This window comes from Hemitrygon akajei, chromosome 17 (genome assembly GCF_048418815.1).
Source record: "Hemitrygon akajei chromosome 17, sHemAka1.3, whole genome shotgun sequence".
Lineage (NCBI taxonomy): Eukaryota > Metazoa > Chordata > Chondrichthyes > Myliobatiformes > Dasyatidae > Hemitrygon > Hemitrygon akajei.
The window spans coordinates 85,670,419-85,683,464 of NC_133140.1; positions in this window are offsets into that span (position 1 = coordinate 85,670,419).

Consider the following 13,046-nt stretch of genomic DNA (forward strand, 5'->3'; position numbering starts at 1 on the left):
TACCAGGAGGTTTGCAGTGAGATATGACTCATTCAGAGCAATGTATATCAAATCTGCTTGCTTTTCAGACAGATTTTCTATTTATAGTTCATTTATTCAAAATATAGCTTTCAAATGATTTTGTGAGTTCTTTGTAAGTAGAGGATTGATGCTGTGCATGTGGCAAAAGAATCTCTTCAGCTGCTGTGAAAATGGTATAATTTAAATTCTCCGCCCACTCCCACTTTAACCTCTGACACTTTACCTCCCACTCTGTTCCATCGACGTGCAAGATTAGCTTCAGGGATGGCACCTCAGCTTCTAAGTGGGCTCTGAGGGGCAAGTTCTTCACAAAGAGTGTGGCGAGTGGGTAGGAAAGGTTTAGAAGAACATGGGCAAATGGAACCAGCTCAAGAAGTCCTCGGAAGCCTAAAGAACTCTGGTGATACTTCACAATTTTTAATCAATGCCCCAAAGAAAGCATCCTATCTCAATGCCTTATAGCTTGGTGTGTCAACAGCTTTGCCCGTGTCGTGTCCGCGAGGAATGGCAGAGAGCTGTGGACGTAGCCCAGCACATCACAGAAACCAACCTCTTCTCCGTGGACTCCGCCTACACTTCTCGCTGCCCCAGTGAAGCAGCCAACATAATCAAAGACCCACCTATCCCAGATATTCTCTCCTTTCCCCTCTCCTATCGGGCAGAAGATACAAAAGCCTGAAAGCACGCACCATCAGGCTCAAGGACAGCTTCTAGCCCACAGTTATAAGACTTTTGAATGGTTCCCTAGTACGATAAGATAGAATCTCGTGCTCACAATCTTCCTTGTTATCATTTTGCACTTTGTTGTTTGTCTGCACTGCACTTCCTCTGTGGCTGTTCTCCGGTCGTTACTGTTTCACCTTGTTCTACCTCGATGTACTGCACAATGAATTGATCTGTGTAAACCAGGGGTTCCCAACCTTTTTTATGCTGTGGACTTCTACTATTAATCGAGGGGTCCGTAACATGTGAGATTGGATCATTTTTCTCAATAAATAAATGAACAAGTATACTGTTTTTGTGTTATTTATTTATTTGGATTCTCTTTATCCAGTTTTAGGACTTACGTGAAGATCTGATTACATTTTAGGTCATATTTATGCAGAAATAGAGGAAATTCTACAGGGTTCACAAACTTTCCAGCACCACTGTACATACGACAATAAGAAACCAATTCCTATTCCAGATCCAATTTCTTTGCTCAGTGTAGGAGCAAACTGTAAGGCCAGACAGAGTTGCTGTTGGTCAGTGTAGGAGCAAACTGTAAGGCCAGACAGAGTTGCTGTTGGTCAGTGTAGGAGCAAACTGTAAGGCCAGACAGAGTTGCTGTTGGTCAGTGTAGGAGCAAACTGTAAGGGTTGTTGCTTGAAATAATGAACATGAGAAAATCTGCAGATGCTGGAAATTCAAAGTTACACACACAAAATGCTGAAGGAACTCAGCAAGTCAGGCAGCATCTATGGAAAAGAGTAAAGGGTCGAAGTTTTGGGTCGAGACCCTTCTTCAGAACATCATTTGAAGTAATGGGTGATTTGTTAAATAACTAGTGAGCAGGTGAGCACTAGGAGACCAGTCAAAGCTGATTTACCTCGGCATGAATTTAGTAGCTTTTACAGACTCAGTCCAAGTTCAGGTTCAAGTTTATTTATCATTCAACCACACATGAATACCCATGAATACAGACTAACCAAAAAGTGTTCCTCCAGGGGCCAAGGTGAAAAACAGTCACACATAGCACAAGGCACCTATGAAAAGTATTCACCCCCCCCTTGGGAGCTTTCATGTTGTATTGTTTTACATTGAATCACAGTGATTTAACTTGACTTCTTTTGATACTGATCAACAGAAAAAGACTTTCTTGTGTCAAAGTGAAAACAGATCTCTACAAAGTGATCAAATTAATTACAAATAAAAAACACAAAATAATTGATTGCATGAGTACACCCTTCCTTTAATATGACACGCCAAATCATCACTAGTGCAGCCAAATGGCTTTAGAAGTCACACAATTAGTTAAATGGAGATCACTTGTGTGCAGTCAAGGTGTTTTGATGGATTGTAGTAAAAATATCCCTGTATCTGGAGAATCCAACTGCTGGTGAGTCAGTGTCTTGGCAAAAACTACAACATGGAGACAAAAGAACACTCCAAACAACTCCAGATAAAAAGATTATTGAAAAGCACAAGTGAGGAGGTTGATACAAGAAAATTTCCAAGTCACTGAATATCCCTTGGAATACAGTTAAGTCAATCGTGAAGAAATGGAAAGAATACGACACAGCTGTAAATCTGCCTCAAGCAGGCTGTCCTCAAAAACTGAGTGACCGTGCAAGAAGGGGACTAGTGAGGGAGGCCACCAAGAGACCTGTGACAACTCTGGTGGAGTTACAAGCTTCAGTGTCTGAGATGGGAGAGACTGCACATAAAACAGCTATTGCTCGGGTGCTTCACCGGTCACAGATTTATGGGAGAGTGGCAAAGAGAAAGCCACTGTTGGAAAAAACTCACATGAAATCTCAGCTAGAGTTTGCCAGAAGGCATATGGGAGACTCTGAAGTCAGCTGGAAGAAGGTTCTATGGTCGATGAAACCAAAATTGAACTTGTTGACCATCAGACTAAACACTATATCAGGCAAAAACCAAATACTGCACATCATCAAAAACACACCATCCCTACCGTGAAGCATGGTGGTGGCTGCATCATGCTGTGGGGATGCTTCACTGCAGCAGGCCCTGGAAGGCTTGTGAAGGTAGAGGGTAACATGAATGCAGCAAAATACAGGGAAATCCTGGAGGAAAACCTGATGCAGTCTGCAAGAGAACTGTGACTTGGGAGAAGATTTGTTTTCCAGCAAGAACACGACCCCAAACATAAAGACTGCACACCGTTTCTGCACGTAGACTCTAATACCTTGCTGTAGCAGGTCACAACACGGCCTGCAGCAAGTCCAGCTCCTCCACTAGTGAGCAACTTGCTAGTGAGGTAGTCCTGCAGCACGTCCAGCTCCTCCACTAGTGAGCAACTTGCTAGTGAGGTAGTCCCGCAGCACATCCAGCTCCTCCACTAGTGAGCAACTTGCTAGTGAGGTAGTCCTGCAGCACGTCCAGCTCCACCACTAGTGAGCAACTTGCTAGTGAGGTAGTCCTGCAGCACGTCCAGCTCCTCCACTAGTGAGCAACTTGCTAGTGAGGTAGTCCTGCAGCAAGTCCAGCTCCTCCACTAGTGAGCAACTTGCTAGAGAGGTAGTCCCGCAGCACGTCCAGCTCCACCACTAGTGAGCAACTTGCTAGTGAGGTAGTCCTGCAGCAAGTCCAGCTCCTCCACTAGTGAGCAACTTGCTAGTGAGGTAGTCCTGCAGCAAGTCCAGCTCCTCCACTAGTGAGCAACTTGCTAGTGAGGTAGTCCTGCAGCACGTCCAGCTCCACCACTAGTGAGCAACTTGCTAGTGAGGTAGTCCTGCAGCAAGTCCAGCTCCTCCACTAGTGAGCAACTTGCTAGTGAGGTAGTCCTGCAGCACGTCCAGCTCCACCACTAGTGAGCAACTTGCTAGTGAGGTAGTCCTGCAGCAAGTCCAGCTCCTCCACTAGTGAGCAACTTGCTAGTGAGGTAGTCCTGCAGCAAGTCCAGCTCCTCCACTAGTGAGCAACTTGCTAGTGAGGTAGTCCTGCAGCAAGTCCAGCTCCTCCACTAGTGAGCAACTTGCTAGTGAGGTAGTCCTGCAGCACGTCCAGCTCCACCACTAGTGAGCAACTTGCTAGTGAGGTAGTCCCGCAGCACATCCAGCTCCTCCACTAGTGAGCAACTTGCTAGTGAGGTAGTCCTGCAGCAAGTCCAGCTCCTCCACTAGTGAGCAACTTGCTAGTGAGGTAGTCCTGCAGCACGTCCAGCTCCTCCACTAGTGAGCAACTTGCTTGTGAGGTAGTCCTGCAGCAAGTCCAGCTCCTCCACTAGTGAGCAACTTGCTAGTGAGGTAGTCCTGCAGCAAGTCCAGCTCCTCCACTAGTGAGCAACTTGCTAGTGAGGTAGTCCTGCAGCACGTCCAGCTCCTCCACTAGTGAGCAACTTGCTAGTGAGGTAGTCCCGCAGCACGTCCAGCTCCACCACTAGTGAGCAACTTGCTAGTGAGGTAGTCCCGCAGCACATCCAGCTCCTCCACTAGTGAGCAACTTGCTAGTGAGGTAGTCCTGCAGCAAGTCCAGCTCCTCCACTAGTGAGCAACTTGCTAGTGAGGTAGTCCTGCAGCACGTCCAGCTCCTCCACTAGTGAGCAACTTGCTAGTGAGGTAGTCCTGCAGCAAGTCCAGCTCCTCCACTAGTGAGCAACTTGCTAGTGAGGTAGTCCCGCAGCACGTCCAGCTCCACCACTAGTGAGCAACTTGCTAGTGAGGTAGTCCCGCAGCACATCCAGCTCCTCCACTAGTGAGCAACTTGCTAGTGAGGTAGTCCTGCAGCAAGTCCAGCTCCTCCACTAGTGAGCAACTTGCTAGTGAGGTAGTCCTGCAGCACGTCCAGCTCCTCCACTAGTGCGCAACTTGCTAGTGAGGTAGTCCTGCAGCACATCCAGCTCCTCCACTAGTGAGCAACTTGCTAGTGAGGTAGTCCTGCAGCAAGTCCAGCTCCTCCACTAGTGAGCAACTTGCTAGTGAGGTAGTCCTGCAGCACGTCCAGCTCCTCCACTAGTGAGCAACTTGCTAGTGAGGTAGTCCCGCAGCACGTCCAGCTCCACCACTAGTGAGCAACTTGCTAGTGAGGTAGTCCCGCAGCACATCCAGCTCCTCCACTAGTGAGCAACTTGCTAGTGAGGTAGTCCTGCAGCAAGTCCAGCTCCTCCACTAGTGAGCAACTTGCTAGTGAGGTAGTCCTGCTGGAGCAGCAAGTCCAGCTCCTCCACTAGTGAGCAACTTGCTAGAGAGGTAGTCCCGCAGCACGTCCAGCTCCACCACTAGTGAGCAACTTGCTAGTGAGGTAGTCCTGCAGCAAGTCCAGCTCCTCCACTAGTGAGCAACTTGCTAGTGAGGTAGTCCTGCAGCAAGTCCGGCTCCTCCACTAGTGAGCAACTTGCTAGTGAGGTAGTCCTGCAGCAAGTCCAGCTCCTCCACTAGTGAGCAACTTGCTAGTGAGGTAGTCCTGCAGCACTTGATGTTCTTGATAACCAACAGACACTTGCAGTCACAAAAAAGACGTAAACGATGAACATTTACACATTTGGTTGGACCCAGAGAGGCCTTGCATGCCGCCATCTTACTGAGATTGATGAGGCGGCCAGTAAAGTTGTATCTTGATAACTCAATGATTTAATTAAATAAGTAAGAGACTAGGTCTTTATGACAGAATAAAGTGATTATCCACAGGTCCAATAGCTAATCTAATTTTCTAGTACAACAATGGGTGCACAGTATAACACAATAACTCTCTGAGGCTTGGGTGCCATCATTGCTACGTTCCATGTCTCCACTTCCCGGCTTTGTATGTGATTCCCTGTTACCACGTTAACACAATCTACATTCCTATTTGCTAGCTACAAGCCCTTGTTAGTAGTCCGCATGGTAGATTGAGACTGTAAACTGTATCTGTAGTGTAGAGCTCTCTGACTTGGAAATACGTCACCAGTCCTTGGGTCTAAATCTTGGATCCATTGCCCAACAGCACCTTCACCAGGACTGCAGTGATTACAGACTTCCACACACCATCAAGCGTACACTCAGTGGCCACTTTATTAGGTATGCCTGCTCCTTAATGCAAATATCTGATCATGTGGCAGCAGCTTGACGCATCAAAGCATTCAGACGTGGTCAAGAGGATCAGTTCAGATTCAGACCAAATATCAGAATGGGGAAGAAATGTGATCTAAGTGACGTGATCATGGAATGATAGTTGGTGCTAGATGGGGTGGTTTGAGTATCTCAGAACCTGCTGATCTCCTGGGATTTTCATGCACAGTCTAGAGTTTACAGAGAATTGTGCGAGAAACCAACAACATCCAGTGAGTGGCTGTTCTGTGGGCGAATACACCTTGTTAATGAGAGAGGTCAGAGGAGAACGGCTGGGCGGTTCAAGCTGTAACTCAAATAACCACACGTTACAACAGTGGTGTGCAGGAGAGCACCTCTGAATGAACAACACATCAAACCTTGAAGTGGACGGGCTACAGCAGCAGAAGATAACAAACATACTCTCAGTGGCCAAATTATTAGGTACAGGAGGTAGCCAATAAAGTGGATACTGAGAGTACAGTATGCCTGAATGTCTTGTTAATGAGAGAGGTCAGAGCAGAATGGCCAGACTGGTTCAAGCTGACAGGAGGGTGACAGTAACTCAAATAACCACTCGTTATAACAGTGATGTGCAGAGGTGCATCCCTGAACACACAACACGTTGAAGTTGATGGGCTACAGCAGCAGGAAACCACAACAGGTTCCACTTCTGTACCTAATGAAGTGCCCGCTGAGTGCAGTACATTACAGCACCGTAGAGACCTTTCGGCCCATGATGTTGTGCTGAGCAATTTCCCAGGTTCGATTCCAGAGGGGTGAGCCGGAGAGAGTCCAGTTTGCTGGTCAACAGCGCGTCACTGGCTCCTGACGGAGGGAGAGGCCACACAAAGCTGCTGCCATCTTTTGGCAGTTCTGGTCTCGCCACGATAGGAAAGATGTGGGGCTTTGGACAGACAGGCAGACAGACAGACATACTTTATTGATCCCGAGGGAAATTGGGTTTCGTTACAGCTGCACCAACCAAGAATAGTGAAGAAATATAGCAATATAAAACCATAAATAATTAAATAATAATAAGTAAATTATTCCAAGTGGAAATAAGTCCAGGACCAGCCTATTGGCTCAGGGTGTCTGACACTCCGAGGGAGGAGTTGTAAAGTTTGATGGCCACAGGTAGGAATGACTTCCTATGACGCTCAGTGTTGCATCTCGGTGGAATGAGTCTCTGGCTGAATGTACTCCTGTGCCTAACCAGTACATTATGGAGTGGATGGGAGACATTGTCCAAGATGACATGCAACTTGGACAGCATCCTCTTTTCAGACACCACCGTCAGAGAGTCCAGTTCCACCCCCACAACATCACTGGCCTTACGAATGAGTTTGTTGATTCTGTTGGTGTCTGCTACCCTCAGCCTGCTGCCCCAGCACACAACAGCAAACATGATAGCACTGGCCACCACAGCCTCGTAGAACATCCTCAGCATCGTCCGGCAGATGTTAAAGGACCTCAGTCTCTTCAGGAAGTAGAGACGGCTCTGACCCTTCTTGTAGACAGCCTCAGTGTTCTTTGACCAGTCCAGTTCATTGTCCATTCATATCTCCAGGTATTTGTAATCCTCCACCATGTCCACACTGACCCCTTGGATGGAAACAGGGGTTTCCAAACACCCTTGGAGAAGGTGCAGAAGAGATTCACCAGCTTCTTGAACCAGAGGGGGTAACTTCACTCACCCCAACACTGAACTGAACCCACAAACTATGGATTTCATCTCATGTTCTTGATATTTATTGTTTGTTTATTTATTATTATTATTATTATTTAGCTTTTTTTCTTTTTATATTTGCTGAGTTTGTTACCTTTTACACATTGGTTGTTTGTCTATCTTGTTGGGTGTGCTTTTTCATTGATTCCATTGTGTTTCTTTGTACTTACTGTGAATGCCCACAAGCAAATGAATCTCAGGGGCTGTACATGCTGATACGTATGTACTTTGATAGTAAATTTGCTTTGAACTTCTTCCTCTCTGCCATCAGATTTTTGAACAGGGAATAAATATTCAAGGTTTCAGGCTGAGACGCTTGATCAGGATTGGGAAGGAAGGGGAAAGATGCCAGAGTAAGAGGATGGGGAGGGGAAATGGAGAGCAAACTGGCAGGTGATAGGTGAGACCAGGTGAGGAGGAAGGTGAGTGGGTGGGGAGTGGTATGAAGTAAGAAGCTGGGAGGTGATAGGTGGAAGAGGTAAAGGGCTGAAGAAGAAGGAATCTGATAGGACAGGAGAGTGGATAAAGAGAGAAAGGGATGGAGGAGGGTCAACAGAGGGGGATGAAGAGCAGGTGAGGAGGGAGCCAGAGTGGAGAATATGCGAAAAGAAAAGGGGGAGGTGAGAGAAATCACAGTAAGTTGGAGAAATCAATATTTTTCCACTGTTTTGTGTGCACTGCTCTGGATTCCCAGCATCTGCTGAAGCTCTGGTGTTTAGAATTTTCTGGAAAATATGGAATTAGCTGGACTCACCGAAGAATATATAAAAATTAAACTACAAGGGATACCACAATTCTACACCTCCATACAACACAACGGACAAATCAGCTGCCCGCTCTCTTCTCGTCACGGTCACGGTGAGAATCTGTAGGCTTGGCTGCAGGGCAGCAGAGCGGGACAACCTGCGTGAGATGGATCCGGCCCAGGTGAGCTCCAATCTAGAGATTAATTTAGCTTTTATCTTAGCTTTATTTGTCACAAGTACATCAAAACATCTAAACATACAGCGCAACGCGTCGCTTGTGTCAATGACCAGCACAGACTGAGGACGTGTTGGGGGCAGCCCACGAGTGTCACCACACCTCCAACGCCAACATAGCACGCCCACAACTCAGTAACCCTAACTCACAGGTCCTTGTACTGTGGGAGGAAACCTGAGCACCCGGAGGAAACTCACATGGTCACGGGGAGAACGTACAAACTCTTACAGACAACGCTGGGAATTAAAGCCCTATTGCTGATGTGAGAAGTGTTTAAGTAGCTGCTAAGTCACTGTTCTACCCCTTCTGGTAATGGTACTCCCATGCTGCTCTCTGGGCTGGGAGTGAGTCCCAAGATTTCGACCCAGCGCTGATGAGAAACAGCAATATGGTTCCGTGCCAGAGCTGCGTGAGACCTGGAGGGGAACCTGTCAGCGGTGGTGCTTCCCTGTGCCTACAGCTCTCCCTGCTCCTGTGATCGAGGTTACGGGTTTGGGAGCTGGATGAGAAAGCAATGATCCAAGATCTCACACACACACACACACACACACACACACACACACACACACACACACACACACTCACACACACACACACACACACACACACACACACACACACACAGACACACACACTCACACACACACACACACACACACACTCACACACACACACACACACACACACACACACACACACACACACACACACACACACACACACACACACACACACAAGGTCGGGCAGTAGCTTGGGAGAGGAATAAACAGTCAACATTTCAGACCAAGACCCATCATCAGGAAACATTTATTCCCCGTCATTGCTGCTGCCTGACCAGCTTTAAGTTCCTCCGGCATTTTGTGTTTGTTGCTCAGAATCTCGTGTGTTAATGATCCCAGATGTTGCCTCGACTGGAGGACTTCAGTTAGGAGGAGAGATTGGATAAACTTGGCGTGTTTTCCTGGAGTGAAGAAGGCTGAACTGATAGAAGTAGATAAGGTTATAAGCGGCGTGGTAGGGGTATGATAAACAAGAGGACACATGTCAAAGTCAAAGTTGGGTTTATTGTCACCTGCACAAGCCCTTGTGTGCTCAGCTCAGGTGCGATGAGAAACGGACTTACACAGCTCCACAGGTATCACTCAACTTCGCTCAGCCCACCACTGAACTGTTCCCACAACCTATGGACTCACCTTCAAGCATTCTTCATCCCTGGTTCGCAATATTTATTGCTTATTTATTTATTATTATTTCTTTATGTATTTTACTGTCTTTTGCACACTGGTTGAACGCCCATGTTGGTGGTGTCTTCCACTGATTCTGTTATAGTTATTACTCTATTGTGGATTTTTTGAGTATGCCCGCAAGGAAGTGAATCTCAGGGTGTATATGGTGACATATTTTACTTTGATATGAAATGTATTTTGAACTTTGAACTTTAATCAAAATCAGAATCAGATTTATTATCACTGACATTTGTCATGAAATTTGTTCTCACAGTGAGAAAGTCAAGGACTTAGCATAACTTAAAGATAAATTATACACAATTTTCATTGGCATAAACACAATTAGAGCAGAAAGTTGGCACCAAGAAATAGGTAACTTGGCATTTAGCACGAGGGTATTGTAGCTCGGGGCATTCCAGGCTTCGGAGTTCAATTCTGGTGCTATTCTGTAAGGAGTCTCTGTGGAATGCCTGGGTTTCCCCTGGGAACATTCAATTTCCTCCTACAGTCCAGAGGCATACTGGGTAGGTTAACTGGTCATTGTAAATTTTCCAGGATGAGGTTAGGGTTAATCAGGGTTGTAAACCTGTCAGTGGTATAGTGGCATCAGTACCAGTCTTCGAGCTGAGTGGTCCTGGGTTCGAATCCTCCCAGTTCCTTGCACACTTTCCATCCCTGCTGGGTTGAGCATCAATCTAGCAACTCGACCTCGTAAAATAGAGAAACAGTAAAGAAACAGCAAGGTTGCTGCCAAATGTGGGAGGATATCATTAATCAGGGTTGTGGTGTTGCTAGCGTAGTGTGGCTCCACGGGCCACTCCACACTGTATCACTAACTAACCAACTAAATAAATAAAACAATAGTGAGATAGATAGATAACTAGCAAATGTTTCAGATGAGAGGAAGGAGTTTCGAAAAGGGATTGTGCATTTTACACACAGGGAGGGGTTGATGTCTGGAATTCATGGCCAGGAGATGTGGTGGAATTAACCTTGATCAAATGGCAGAGCAGACTCGATAGGCTGAATGGTTTAATTCTTATCCTATATGTTAATGGAATTAGTTATGATTATTACAAATAAGAGGCATTTAGACAAACACTTAAATAGATGAGGATTAGATATGGGATTAATATGGGCAACTAGGGTTGGCATGAATGTAATGGGCCAAAGGTCCTGAACCAGGGCCGTACACCTCTGTCAGTCTAAGAGAAGCCAACCAACGGTTGCTGCCAAGCTCACACGGGGGAACAGGGTTTGTATAAACAGACATCACATACAGAGAAATCAAATTCACACGTGGAGACGAAGCCAGAGACACTCAATATTGTCGGGAGGTCTCCGTGGGAAAGGTCAGAGAGTTCCAGGAAATTCAAGCTGGATCTTAAGGGGAGTTTACCTCAAGAACAGCAAATGCTGTTGTGACCAGACGGCAACTGAGAATCCTCCTGTGAAACTCTCCTGCACATACACACTGTCTAGAGAGGGACAGATAAGACAGACACAGAATGAAGCTCCCCCTACAACCGTCCCATCACACATTCCCAAGGCCACACACAGAGTGAAGCTCCCTTCATACTGTCCACTCCAACACTCCCAGGGTCAGACACAGAGTGAAGCTCCCTCTAAACCATCCCATCACACACTCCCAGGGTCAGACACAGAGTGAAGCTCCCTCCACACTGACCCATCCCACACTTTCGGAGTCAGACACAGAATGAACTCCCTCTACATCATCCCATCACACACTCCTGGGGTCAGACACAGAGTGAAGCTCTCTCCCCAATGACCCATCACACACTTTCGGAGTCAGACACAAAGTGAAGCTCCCTTTAAACCATCCCATCATACACTCCCAGGGTCAGACACAGAGTGAAGCTCCCTCTAAACCATCCCATCATACACTCCCATGGTCAGACACAGAGTGAAGCTCCCTTTAAACCATCCCATCATACACTCCTGGGGTCAGACACAGAGTGAAGCTCCCTTTAAACCATCCCATCACACACTCCCAGGGTCAGACACAGAGTGAAGCTCCCTTCATACTGTCCACTCCAACACTCCCAGGGTCAAACACAGAGTGAAGCTCCCTCTAAACCATCCCATCACACACTCCCAGGGTCAGACACAGAGTGAAGCTCCCTTCATACTGTCCACTCCAACACTCCCAGGGTCAAACACAGAGTGAAGCTCCCTCTAAACCATCCCATCATACACTCCCAGGGTCAGACACAGAGTGAAGCTCCCTCTAAACCATCCCATCACACACTCCCAGGGTCAAACACAGAGTGAAGCTCCCTCTAAACCATCCCATCACACACTCCCAGGGTCAGACACAGAGTGAAGCTCCCTTCATACTGTCCACTCCAACACTCCCAGGGTCAAACACAGAGTGAAGCTCCCTCTAAACCATCCCATCATACACTCCCAGGGTCAGACACAGAGTGAAGCTCTCTCCCCAATGACCCATCCCACACTTTCGGAGTCAGACACAGAGTGAAGCTCCCTCTAAACCATCCCATCACACACTCCCATGGTCAGACACAGAGTGAAGCTCCCTCTAAACCATCCCATCACACACTCCCAGGGTCAGACACAGAGTGAAGCTCCCTCTAAACCATCCCATCATACACTCCCATGGTCAGACACAGAGTGAAGCTCCCTCTAAACCATCCCATCACACACTCCCAGGGTCAGACACAGAGTGAAGCTCCCTCTAAACCATCCCATCATACACTCCCATGGTCAGACACAGAGTGAAGCTCCCTCTAAACCATCCCATCACACACTCCCAGGGTCAGACACAGAGTGAAGCTCTCTCCCCAATGACCCATCACACACTTTCGGAGTCAGACGCAGAATGAACTCCCTCTACATCTTCCCATCACACACTCCTGGGGTCAGACACAGAGTGAAGCTCCCTCTAAACCATCCCATCACACACTCCCAGGGTCAGACACAGAGTGAAGCTCCCTTCATACTGTCCACTCCAACACTCCCAGGGTCAGACACAGAGTGAAGCTTCCTCCACACTGTCCCATCACACACTCCTGGGGTCAGACACAGAGTGAAGCTCCCTCCACACTGTCCCATCACACACTCCCGGGGTCAGACACAGAGTGAAGCTCCCTCTAAACCATCCCATCATACACTCCCAGGGTCAGACACAGAGTGAAGCTCCCTTTAAACCATCCCATCATACACTCCTGGGGTCAGACACAGAGTGAAGGTCTCTCCACACCATCCCATCACACACTCCCGGGGTCAAACACAGACTGAAGCTCCCTTCAAACTGTCCCATCACACACACCCGGGGACAGACAGAACTCGTGCCGTGAG